General features: G+C 47.3%; 1 long non-coding RNA gene across 1 annotated transcript; it reads left to right on the top strand.

The window, feature by feature from the left end:
• Nucleotides 1-2,260: 2,260 nt before the first annotated feature.
• On the top strand, nucleotides 2,261-7,363 carry LOC143974196 (uncharacterized). Its single transcript, XR_013272183.1, has 3 exons — nucleotides 2,261-2,333; nucleotides 5,091-5,112; nucleotides 6,620-7,363. It is a non-coding gene; the product is annotated as an uncharacterized LOC143974196 (long non-coding RNA).
• The last annotated feature ends 6,635 nt before the right edge of the window (nucleotides 7,364-13,998 follow it).

Below are 13,998 nucleotides of genomic sequence, written 5' to 3'. Positions count from 1 at the left end.
TAACTCTTTGTGCCGAGACTGGGCACAGATGACATGAAATCCTGTACTGTACAAGGTGCAAGCCTTAATTAAAAAAAAAAAAAATGGGTTTACATCCACTTTAATTGTGTTATCTTAAAATACAAATACAAATCTCACATATGCATAATAAATCTACAGCTTTCATTAAAAGTATACCTGGTGTTCCTGTAGGTCCTGCCTGCTATAGAGACACAAATGTTTTTTAACCACTTGGGTACCGCGCTATTGCAAAATGACGGCAATAGCGCGGACCCACATTTCCGGGACTACGTCTATTGACGTAGTCCCGGTTACGAGCGGCCTGCGCGCCCCCTGAGGGGCGCGTGCGGCGCGCTCTGTGATCGGCGAGTCCGTGAGACTCGCCTGATCACCGATCCGTGTAAGGGGTCGATCCCGACCCCTTATCACGTGATCAGCTGTCAGCCAATGACAGCTGATCATGTGATAAAACGGAGCCGGTAATCGGCTAGTATTCCTCCTCGCGCTGACAGCGCGAGGAGAAAAAAAAAAAGCCGATCGCCGGCGGCCGTGTTCGGGACATCAGTCCCGATCACGGCCAGCAATTTAAACGGACACCTGCCCCCTGCCAGTGCCCACCTGCCACCCGCAGTGCCATCCTGAAATAAAGTAAGTGCCCCCCTGTCAGTGCCACCCAGCAGTGCCCATAGTGCCCACAGTGCCACCCAGCAGTGCCCACAGTGCCACCCAGCAGTGCCCACAGTGCCACCCACAGTGCCACCCAGCAGTGCCACCCACAGTGCCACCCAAAATCTGCCTCAAAGGTGCTGCACCCCAGTGCCGCCCATCAGTGCCCAGCAGTGCCGCCCATCAGTGCCCAGCAGTGCCGCCCATCAGTGCCCAGCAGTGCCACCTATCAGAGCCACCTATCAGTGCCACCTATCAGTGCCCATCAGTCCCATCTATCTGTGGTACCTATCAGTGCCCATCCGTGCCACCCATCCGTGCCACTTATCCGTGCCACCCATCCATGCCATCTTATCTGTGCCCATCTTTGCCCATCAGTGCCGCCTTATCTGTGCCCATCGGTGCCACCTTATCTGTGCCTATTAGTGCCGCCTTAACTATGCCTATCAGTGCCCACCAGTGCAGCCTATCAGTGCCCACCAATGCAGCCCATCAGTGCCCACCAATGCAGCCCATCAGTGCCCACCAATGCAGCCTATCAGTGCCGCCTAATCAGCGCACTTCAATGAAGGAGAAAAATGACCCGTTTGCAAAATTTTATAACAAACTATTAAAACATGATTTTTTTTTTTTTTTTTTTGCATCTTTTTTTGTTTGTTTAGCAAAAAATAAAACTCCGAGCTGTAACTAAATACCACCAAAAGAAAGCTCTATTTGTGGGAAAAAAATGATAAAAATTTCATTTGGGTACAGTGTTGTATGCCCGCGCAATTGTCATTCAAAGTGCATCAGCGCTGAAAGCTGAAAATTGGTCTGGGACTGAGGGGGGTTTAAGTGCCCAGTAAGCAAGTGGTTAATTGTTGCTCCTGCATTGTCAAGTTCTCTCCTAGTGGGGACTACAAGCAGCCATGCTGACGCAATGTACAGAGGGGAAAATAATTATTTGATCCCCTGCAGATTTTGTACGTTTGTACGTACAATGTGGGAAGCCACATTGAAAGCCATGGGAGCCAGTGGCAGCGCCTGCAGCTATTCAGTCATTTGCATGTAATCCCTCATGTAGTCTGCATCTAGGTATGATCATGGTTCTGAATGGTTCACATTACACAAGGCATTCTGGGAATGGACAAGCACTAGCTGCAATATCCAGAATATACTTTACATACATATTTATGATAGATCTGCACACTTTCAATTTGTAAAGATGCCTGGAGTTCAGCTCTCAGGAAACAAGTGCAAATACAGAAGTACTACTCAAAGCAGAACTTAAAGTGGTTTTCCAGCCAAAATGTGACTTTTTAAATAAAAATAACCTATCATACACTTATCATACACAAGCTTAAAGCATTCTAGTAAAGTTAGTCTGTAAACAAAGGTCCGTTTTGTTAGGTTATTACAGCATTTTGTAACTTTATAAACTTGCAGCAGACCGTGGCCATCTTAGGTGTGGGCATCTGAAGCCAGACTGTATTTCTTCCTGGATCTCAGCCTTGCAAATCTCGCACATGCTCAGTGCTACACAAGCAGTGAAATAGGTTTCAGGTCAGGTTTCCATAGCAACAGCAGTGCCAGAGGAAGTTGCCGCCCCTTAGCTATGCAAACCCCTCCTCCCTCCAGGAACCAGGAAATATACTGCATTTATAACAACAGACACCAGCAGCAAAAAGGTAAGAGGCTTAAAAATATACTAATTGTAAACTAAATCATTTGCTTCTGTGCAGATATATCTATATAACAAGAGATATATATCTTGTTTTATATATATATATATATATGTGTGTGTGTATATGTATATAGCTATATAGATATATCTATATCTCTTGTTATACATGTATCTTATATATGTATCTCGTTATATATATATATATATATGTGTGTGTCTCTCTCTCTCTCTCTCTCTCTCTCTCTCTCTCTCTCTCTCTCTCTCTCTCTATATATATATATATATATATATATATGTGTGTGTGTATATCAACACCCAGCGGCTACTTTTTTCTGTACAGCTTTTCATTAAAAAAATAATTGCAGCAACAAAATTAATATATGCGTTGTTCGATCACCACTTTGCTCACCCATTGCTGCCTGCCAGTCCCGCACTTACCCCATCCACGTCATGGCTACGGTGGCTTACCCCTGCATCTCCCCTGAGTCATGGCGTTTGCTGATTATCACGGCCAATCGGGTCTTAGGTAGGACTCCCACCCAGTTGTGTCTCAGAACCCTTTTCCCATGATTGACCAAGAGGAAATTAGTGTCACAATAACGATTTTAAATTTGCTAATGTCACACAAGTGGGTGGGCTTTGAGCACGGTGCTCTCTGCGCCATGGTCACCCTTTCTTGAAGCCTATTAGAGCCTTTGGGCTCTAATCCAATGCTTACAAAAATAAACAACCCCACGTTGTAATGCATCCATCAACCTGCATGTAGATATAGGAGCATGGATATGGGGGTGTGGTGCGTTTGCCTCCATTATGGACCATTTGTTATGTGTGTGTTAAAATCCCTACTTCATATGTGAGTTCAGAGTTTTTAATGGTACAGATTTTAGAAAGGCAACATTTACTCAAATAACCACTATTTACAACCAAGGTATGCAGAATACCATCTCTTTATGCCCAACACATTGAAACTTCAAGCAGATGGGCTACAGCAGCATAAAACCACACTGGGTGCCACTCCAGTCCTCTAAGTACATGATGATATTGAGGCTACAGTTGTCACAGATTCACCAAATTTGGTCAATAGAAGATTGAAAAAATGTTGACTGGTCCGATGAGTCTCATTTTCTGTTATAACATTCAGATGGTAGGGTTTTAAATTTGCATTAAAAAAAAAAAAAAAGTGAAAGCATGAATCAATCCATCCTGCCTTGTATCACGGGGTTCAGGTTGGTGGTGGGGGTGTAATCAGGGCTGGTGCAAGAATTTTTGACACCCTAGGCGAAACCTCATTTTGCTGCCCCCCCCCCCCCCCCCATTGGTTCTGCCCATGGCTCCACTGCCTTTGCAATATGTGACCCGCCCGACCATTACACACACACACTGACCCACCTACCTGACACATACACTGACCTACCTGACCATTACACACACACACTGACCCACCTACCAGACACATACACTGACCTACCTATTACACATACACTGACCCACCTACCTGACCATTACACACACACACACACACACACTGACCCACTTACCTGACACATACACTGATCTACCTGACCATTACACACACACACACACACACACACACACACACTGACCTACCTACCTGACACATACACTGACCTACCTGACCATTAAACACACACGCACTGACCTACCTACTTGACCATTACACACACTGACCCACCAACCTGACACATACATTGACCTACCTGACCATTACACATACACTGACCCACCTACCTGACACACACATACATACACTGACCTACCTGACCATTACACACACACACACACACTGACCCACACACTGACCTACCTGACCATTACACACACACTGACCTACCTACCTGACACATACACTGACCTACCTGACCATTAGACACACACACTGACCCACACATTGAGCTACCTGACCATTACACATACACTGACCCACCTACCTGACACACACACACACATACACTGACCTACCTGACCATTACAAACACACACACACATACTGACCTACCTAGCTGACTTCTTATTTCCTGCACTACTCTTCCCCCCCCCTCCACAGCTCGCTGTAGATAGTGATCCTCCCTCCTCCTTACTTCTGCTTCATCGATCATTACATCCGGGGCTCTCCTCAGCACTGGGCGGTGTTGCTCTGGTGTCGGCTAACAGATGCTGCACCTCTCGATGCTCTGTTCTCCACCGAACCCCCGCCCCTCCTCCCCACACACCCACTGCTGTGAGCTTTTACTCTGTGAAGACATTGGGGGATTGGAGGCATACAGAGGTTGTGGCTGCGCCCTGGGGGGTAGTGCGCCCTAGGCGACTGCCTACTCCGCCTAGTGGTAGCACCGGCCCTGGGTGTAATGGTGAGGGGTATATTTTCCTTGCCACACTTTGGACCCCTTAGTACCAATTGAGTATCATTTAAACACCACGGCCTACCTGAGTATTGTTGCGGACCATGTCCATCCCTTTATAGCTGCAGTGTCCCCATCTTCTGATGGCTCCTTCCAGTTCTACACTCAAAACGGTGCTGTGAAAGCTGTACATAATAAAGTGTCCAGTATGTATGTATTTATACCTATACACAAACACTTTTTGTGGTTCATTATATGTGCGTTACTATACATATTATGTGTGTACATATATAAGTTTTTTCTTTACTAACTATACAAAATATAATTTTAGTTATTTCTCATTTAACCCAATTTATAATTTTTTGTGATCTAATAATTTTTTTTATTCTTACATCTAACAGATCTTACTGATAAAAAATAATGGTAAGTAACTTTTTAAATTTCAAAAACAAACTTACGTTTATAATGTAAAAGTTACATGTCTCTACTTCGTATTGTAGTCATGCATGAGCTTGTTTGGCTGTGCTTCTCCCGTTTTCAGCTGGTCTGAAGTCCGCTCTCTGCTGACATCACACAGATCAGTCCAGGCACCGTGTCATCTCGACTCTGGAAGTCTGGATGCGCCAGGTGCTTGGACTGCGAGCCATCTCAGTGGAGAACCGCTGAGTGACAGGCAGTAGCTCTCCGATTGGCTTGGTTCTCACGGATCCCCCTTGGCGATGTTTGATCGCTCTATTCTCAGTGCAAAAGGCACCGGTGGACAGATGCAGCATCGGTCACATGCTGCATCCACCTTGGTAAGTATAACGTACAAAAAAAACCACCACAATTCTCTTTTAATGTTTTTTTTCAGTGTGTGCCAAAAAATAAATGTAAAATCCACAGCTACAAATACAGTAGCTGGTGACTTAATCTATGGACACTTACCTGTCCAGTGAGGCTGCAATGTCTTTTCAGATCAGCTGTTGGTAGTTGCCGCCACCATGACCAGTATGAGAAACTGGCATTGAATCCATTGGGATTCATGGTCATATCCCTAATGTGCAAGCGCAAATCATGATGCACTCTCCAAATGTCATGGGGGCAAAGGAGGGAGGTTCTAACGTTTGATGTACCAAACATCGCCTATGTCAGATTGAAGTGTAAATATGTACCTGTCAAAAACAGTTGTGGGAAGGCAGATAAGTGTAGCTATAACTCCAATTGGAGCCTTGCAACTTCACAGCTAGTTTCCCAATGTGCATGCTTAAACCGTGTTGCGCTTTGACAATGGAAATGTTGCATGTAAAGGAGGAAGGGGGAGACAAACCTATTGGACAGACCATTTCTCGTACCAATGTTGACTGTGAAGTGTGGTCAAGGAAGCAAGACAGTTAATTCGTTGTTTGATTTAAAAAGCCCTCATTTTATTGGCGTAGGTATCTAAGGGATGGGGTAGGTGAGAATACAGGAGGACATTGGATAGGGGGGGTTATTTTCTGAAGGCATTCCTGTAGGCATTACAAGTGCAATCTCTAAGTGTGTGTGTGTGTGTCCATAAAGAATTGTAAAATTGACAATGCTCTTGATAAGTAGAAAATATCTTTTAATGTAAAAAAATTATTATTAAAGCATGGTGCAATACTGCCTCAGATTGAAGTTGAAACCCCCTCTGTTAGCAACTACATGGGAGAGTGTAAGCATTATTAGAAATAGCTTGAGGTATCATGAAGTGTAACATGTGTAATTATAAAATTAAATAAAAAAAGAACCATGATGAATTACTATCAAACATTATTTATTTAAATTAAAATAAAAAACATCTTTCTTTAAATACATTTTTGCCAAACAAGAATAAATATTAAATCAAAATTCGTAATAAAATTGATTTTATTTATTAACCTATAAAGGATAAATAGGTAAAGAAAATATTTTTTGGTTTATGCTAGAGAGACAAATGTTGCTTGAGGAACTATGGTCACAATATACAGAGCCAGAAAACGATCCAGCATTTCCATGTAATCCATTACAAAAGATTTTCATGCTTCAATCAACAGAAACTAAAGAGGAAGGTGAAACAGAACGTCTTGGGAATAGGAAATGGTGCAAGTGCAGAAAATGCATTCCAATATTACTGATAATCTATAAAAAAAGCCAAAAAAAAAAAAAAAAAAAAAAAGTGATCTGTTGGCAGTGTATAAAAAAAATAATAATAATAAGCTGGTGTGGCGACATTCCTAGACTCCAGGACAGGTAAGTGTCCTAATATTAAAAATCTACAGCTGTAGTCTGTGTAGCTGCTGGCTTTTAGATTTCTGAAAAAGGTAGGCAGACCTACGATTTAACAAATTAAAAGTTCCAATATATAGTGAATTATTTGTTATGCAATTGTAATCATTTCTATTTATTTTTAAGACGATTGCGGAAGACAGCTTATAGAACGTTTACTGCATGGATCTATGGCTACTTGGGAAAGGGAAACCGGAGAGTCATCCCATCTTGTGCTGTTAATGCAGTACGAAACGCTTTGTTCCAGATCCCAACGATTCATGTCGAATTCATGTATTCTAATGCTTATGAAGCCTCAGAACTGGCCTTAGAGTAACATTCAATTTAAATTATTTTATATATTTTTTTTTACATTATGTTAAAAATGTTATGAAAAAAAAATAAAAATAGTAAAACTGAATGAGAATATGTATACCTTTTTTCATTTTTTATTTTATACTTACAAGGTTGTTAGATACCACAAACCATAAATGGATATCCTAGTTTAAATAAAACATATTCGGAATCGGTCTCCTCTCTTGTCTTCCAGTATCAAAGGTATAAATTGTTCAACCATTGGGCTGTGCATTCCAGCATTTCTAAAAGAAGTATAAAAATAAAAAAAATAAAAATGTAAACTCCATAAAAATTTGGAGAATTGTAATATAAGAGCACCTGGATCATAAATCAAAACGGTATTGTCTACAGGAGGGGTGGATCCAGAGCCTAGTCTCAGGAGGGGCACTGCCAGAAAATATGTTTTTTGGGGGTAAATTTATCAGGGAAATTGCTGGTGTTAACGATTCAATCATCACGGCGCCACGGTTGTTATGGTGTCAGGATGATTGAAGCACATTACTATTATTACATTGTTATAAAAGATTAAATGGTTCAACTTACCATAATGCAGAATCAGTGGGAGCCCCGAGCGTGTCACCTGCTGCTGTCACCTGCCATTGCAGATTGTCACTTGCCACGTCGCCTGTCACCAGATGCAGATTGTCACGCCACCAGATGCAGATTGTCACTTGATACGTCACCAGATGCAGATTGTCACTCACCACGTCCCATGCCACACGTTGCAGAGTGTCACTTGCCACGTCACCTTTCACCAGCTGCAGATTGTCACATCCCATGCCACACAATGTGGATTGTCACTTGCCATGTCCCATGCCACACAATGCAGATTGTCTCTTGCTCTGTCCCAGGCAGCAGATTACCAGTCAAGCAACAGAGAGATGAAGTAATCTCTCTGCTGCCGTGACTGCCTGCACACTGCAGTGAGGGCGGAACTGCAGGGACGCAGGGCGGGCGCCTGGCAGTGAGAGATGTCATCTCTTTTCTCCCCCGCCCGCCGGCTCCCTGATTGGCCAGCAGACGCTCAAATACTGTCAGTGAGCTGAGCCGAGCCACCCGCTGTCTCTCAACAGAGCCGCCGGCTCTCTCATCCTCGGCGACACCTGCCCGCCCACTCACATTCTCGGAGGTGGCAATTGTCCCTTTTTTTTTTTTTTTTTAAGGCGTTTGGATTGCAGATAGGCTTGTGTAAGCAGCTAAAAGTCTGTTTACATATGCCGCTCTATAGAGGTGAATGGAGGGTCCTCATGAAAAACAGACAGGTAGACCTCATCGGATCAATCGTGTGAAAGGGGCCTAAGGCTGCTTTCACACAGATGCATTGTGGTTTTCTTACATCTCAACTGACCTTGATCTTCACTTCTTCCTCAGGATTCCTGCAGCTGGTTGTGGCTGTCCCCCATGTGGCTATAACTGGTGGCTGCTGCTGGCTGTCCTCAAGGGCTGGTACTTCGGACAGGTGCTGGTACTGCTGGCTCTTAGGTATGATTCACACCTATGGCATTTTTTGTGCTTTTTGCATATTTGCTCTACAGAACGTGTTCTATTTCAATCCAATGTTAAATGGATGTGGTGCAAATTTGCAAAAAGCACAAAAAAATGCATAGGTGTGAATCAGGCGTTACTGCTGTTGGGCACTACCTGCTGATACCACTGGCTGGTACTTGTACTGCTGGCTGGTACTGGTGGCGGTTACTGCTGTTTGATACTGGTAATGCTGCTGGGTACTGTTGTTCAAATTGTGGGTTCCCATGCGTTAGTGTGACAGAAAACAGAAGCATGCGGCTGCTGTAGAGAGCAGAAGCGATGCTTCATGTCATAGGCGGGAGTACATTTGGTATCACGCCACCTGAGAAGGAGCCAGCTGGCTTCCTCTAGCGAGGGCTCCATTCTTTGTGCTGATGCTCAAAGATGGAGGGTCGGGAACCCACGATCTGGGCATGCTGACCCGACATCTCAGAGCAAGACATGGCGGGCCACATCAGAGTGCCAGCGGTTGGGCACCCCTCGAATAGCCCATTGAGCTTATGCGTAGAAAAAAAAAAAAATTTTTATAGTTATAGTTGTCACCACACACTTCTGTGATAAAAAGTGTGACCAGGTGCACAACAAAGACTAATAAATTTCCACCAAAAAATATAGCTCCACTCGCGAGAGAGAGAGAGATTTGTTTACTTTCTGGTGTGATATAGAAATACTAAATGTATGTATGTATTCTTAGTGTAACGTGACCTTAGATATAATCTGACCTATAACCATATATTTAAAGAAAAAAAAAACGCACACACAAATGTATGAGAATATAGAATTTTATTTGTCTAATTTTATTTGGAGAGAGAGAGAGAGAGAGAGAGAGAGAGAGAATATAGAATTTTATTTGTCTAATTTTATTTGGAGAGAGAGAGAGAGAATATTATTTAGCTTAGAGTAATGAACCTTTTCATACTATTTATTTCTTAATTTTTAGTTTTCCAAAATCATTTGGATCTTCAACCTAGAGGATTAAAATAAAACAAAAATTTAATTATGAATTTAATAAAAATATATACACATGTGTGAATAAATTGCATTATTTTGTTCATTGCTTACCTGTAAATGGCGTAGACCAAGTAAAGATGAATTTCTACAGTCCAACAGCTTCTGCAATAAAAATAAATAAATTCACTGACTATATTTCATCATTCTATGATAAGGGGGTATAGAGACATAAAATCTACCTGCCCAGCACAGCACACGTCCCACCACCGCACATCTGACCCCACACCTCCCCCCACCACATATCTCCCATGTCCCCCAGCACAGCCCACCCCCCCACCACACATGTCCCCCCACCACACAGCACATCTCACCTCACACCACACATCTCCCATGTCCCCCAGCACAGCCCACGTCCCCCAAGCCCATGCCCCCCATCGCACAGCACATGTCCCCCAAGCCCAGCACATCTCACCGCACATGCCCCCCCCACCGCACATGTCCCCCCACATGTCCCCCCAACGCACAACACATCCCACCGCACAGCACATGTCCCATGGAGGACAGTGTCAGTAGGGCAGAGGACAGTGTCGGTAGAGTAAATGGTGTCAGTAGGGCAAAGGACAGTGTCAGTAGAGTAAATAGTGTCAGTGTAAATAGTGTCAGCAGGGCAGAGGGCAGTGTCAGCAGGGCAGAGGGCAGTGTCAGCAGAGTAAATGGTGTCAGTAGGGCAGAGGACAGTGTCAGAGTAAATGGTGTCAGCAGGGCAGAGGGCAGTGTCAGCAGAGTAAATGGTGTCAGTAGGGCAGAGGACAGTGTCAGCAGGGCAGTGTCAGCAGGGCAGAGGGCAGTGTCAGCAGAGTAAATGGTGTAAGCAGGGCAGAGTCAGCAGGGCAGAGGGCAGTGTCAGTAGAGTAAATGGTGTCAGCAGGGCAGAGGACGGTGTCAGCAGGGCAGCGGACGGTGTCACTTGGTGAGAACAGTATATATGGATGGTGTATGGAGGGGTGTGTATGTATAGTGTATGGTGGGGGGAGGGGGGTGTATGGTGAGGGGAGGAGGGTGTACATAGTGTATGGTGGGGGGAGGGGTGTATATAGTGTATGGTTGGGGGGGTTGTATGGTGGGTGGAGGGGTGTATGTATAGTGTATGGTGGGGGGAAGGGTGTATGTATATAGTGTATGGTGGGGGGGTTGTATGGTGGGGGGAGGGGAGTATGTATAGTGTATGGTGGAGGGGTTGTATGGTGGGGGGAGGGGTGTATGTATAGTGTATGGTGGGAGGAGGGGTGTATGTATAGTGTATGGTGGGGGGGTGGAGAGGTGAGAGTACTTTGAAATCCTGACAATGAAAAAAATAAAAAATTACCTTACAAGCTTGGCTGCAGTCTTAGCGATCTTTGCACACATTGAATGGGGATGTTCCGCCCACCTCCTTGTCCCTTCTGCAGCCATCCAGAGGATTTGAGGAGAGCGCCATGGAGGCTCCGCCACATGTTCCCCCCCCACCACACAGCACACGTTTCCCCCCCACCACACAGCACACCTTTCCCCCCCACCACACAGCACACCTTTCCCCCCCACCACCACCACACCTTTCCCCCCCCACCACCACCACACCTTTCCCCCCCCACCACCACCACACAGCACACCTTTCCCCCCCCCACCACCACCACCACACAGCACACCTTTCCCCCCCCCACCACCACCACCACACAGCACACCTTTCCCCCCCCACCACCACCACCACCACACAGCACACCTTTCCCCCCCCACCACCACCACCACCACACAGCACACCTTTCCCCCCACCACCACACAGCACACCTTTCCCCCCCCCACCACCACCACACAGCACACCTTTCACCCCACCACCACACCTTTCCCCCCCCACCACCACCACACAGCACACCTTCCCCCCCCCACCACCACCACCACACAGCACACCTTTCCCCCCCCCACCACCAAGACACAGCACACCTTTGCCCCCCCACCAACAAGACACAGCACACCTCCCCCCCCACCACACAGCACACCTTCCCCCCCCCACCACCACACAGCACACCTTCCCACCACCACACAGCACACCTTCCCCCCCCCACCACACAGCACACCTTCCCCCCCCCACCACACAGCACACCTTCCCCCCCCCACCACACAGCACACCTTCCCCCCCCCACCACCACCACACAGCACACGTTCCCCCCCCCCCCCACCACCACACAGCACACGTTCCCCCCCCCCCCACCACACACAGCACACGTTTCCCCCCCCACTACACACAGCACACGTTTCCCCCCCCACCACACACAGCACACGTTCCCCCCCCACCACACAGCACACGTTCCACCGCACAGCACACCACACACACAGCACATGTTCGTCCACCACCGCACAGCACACATGTCACCGCACAGCGCCATTGTACTTACCGCTGAGCAGTAGCTTGCTTGCTTCTTTATCTTCCACTAGGCAGGCTCTTGTTCTCCTCAGCAGCGGCGGCGACAACGAGAACGACGCTGCTGCTTAGGGTGATCACATGTCCAAACTGCCATTCAGGGACATCCCCCCATTCCCCCCTCCCAGCATGCATCAGTCGATGATGTCACAAGGGGGTGGTGACATCACCGGGTGGCCCCGCCCCTTACTTATTTAATAAATGATACTCAGTTGGCGGGGGACCGTGCCTGAGAGTGGAGCAGGGTTTATGTGCTACTTAGTGCCTTAGATAGAAAAAGCATTTGTTTCATGTATGTGAGCTCAATATTGCAGTTACAGGCAGCCCCTTTGTTTCAAAAAGTGCAATTGTTCTTTCAATGTCAGGCTAAGATACATGAAACAAATGCTCTTTATTTCTAAGACAATAAAGTTGCATATAAAAAAAACCCCTGTACTTTACACTATAAAAGGAATATAAATGACGTGAGGGATCTAGAGTTAACATTGGACATACACCAACCCACCTGTCCACTACACTAACCTACTACACTGCCCCTTTGCCTGTCCACTACACCGCCCCTGCCTGTCCACTACACTAACCCACAACACTGCCCCTGCCTGTCCACTACACTAACCCACAACACTGCCCCTGCCTGTCTACTACACCGCCCCTGCCTGTCCACTACACCGCCCCTGCCTGTCCACTACATCGCCCCTGCCTGTCCACTACATCGCCCCTGCCTGTCCACTACACTAACCCACAACACTGCCCCTGCCTGTCCACTACACTGCCCCTGCCTGTCCACTACACCGCCCCTGCCTGTCCACTACACCGCCCCTGCCTGTCCACTACACTAACCCACAACACTGCCCCTGCCTGTCCACTACACCGCCCCTGCCTGTCCACTACACCGCCCCTGCCTGTCCACTACACTAACCCACAACACTGCCCCTGCCTGTCCACTACACCGCCCCTGCCTGTCCACTACACTAACCCACAACACCGCCCCTGCCTGTCCACTACACCGCCCCTGCCTGTCCACTACACTAACCCACAACACTGCCCCTGCCTGTCCACTACACCGCCCCTGCCTGTCCACTACACCGCCCCTGCCTGTCCACTACACTAACCCACAACACTGCCCCTGCCTGTCCACTACACCGCCCCTGCCTGTCCACTACACCGCCCCTGCCTGTCCACTACACCGCCCCTGCCTGTCCACTACACTAACCCACAACACTGCCCCTGCCTGTCCACTACACCGCCCCTGCCTGTCCACTACACTAACCCACAACACTGCCCCTGCCTGTCCACTACACCGCCCCTGCCTGTCCACTACACTAACCCACAACACTGCCCCTGCCTGTCCACTACACCGCCCCTGCCTGTCCACTACACTAACCCACAACACTGCCCCTGCCTGTCCACTACACCGCCCCTGCCTGTCCACTACACTAACCCACAACACTGCCCCTGCCTGTCCACTACACCGCCCCTGCCTGTCCACTACACTAACCCACAACACTGCCCCTGCCTGTCCACTACACCGCCCCTGCCTGTCCACTACACTAACCCACAACACTGCCCCTGCCTGTCCACTACACCGCCCCTGCCTGTCCACTACACTAACCCACAACACTGCCCCTGCCTGTCCACTACACCGCCCCTGCCTGTCCACTACACCGCCCCTGCCTGTCCACTACACTAACCCACAACACTGCCCCTGCCTGTCCACTACACCGCCCCTGCCTGTCCACTACACCGCCCCTGCCTGTCCACTACACCGCCCC

The sequence above is a fragment of the Lithobates pipiens genome, unplaced genomic scaffold (genome assembly GCF_037356315.1).
Source record: "Lithobates pipiens isolate NorthernLeopardFrog02 unplaced genomic scaffold, aLitPip1_a1.2 Scaffold_13, whole genome shotgun sequence".
Classification (NCBI taxonomy): Eukaryota; Metazoa; Chordata; class Amphibia; order Anura; family Ranidae; genus Lithobates; species Lithobates pipiens.
Note: the sequence above shows the minus strand (reverse complement) of the source record. Positions and strands in the feature narration are given on the sequence as shown.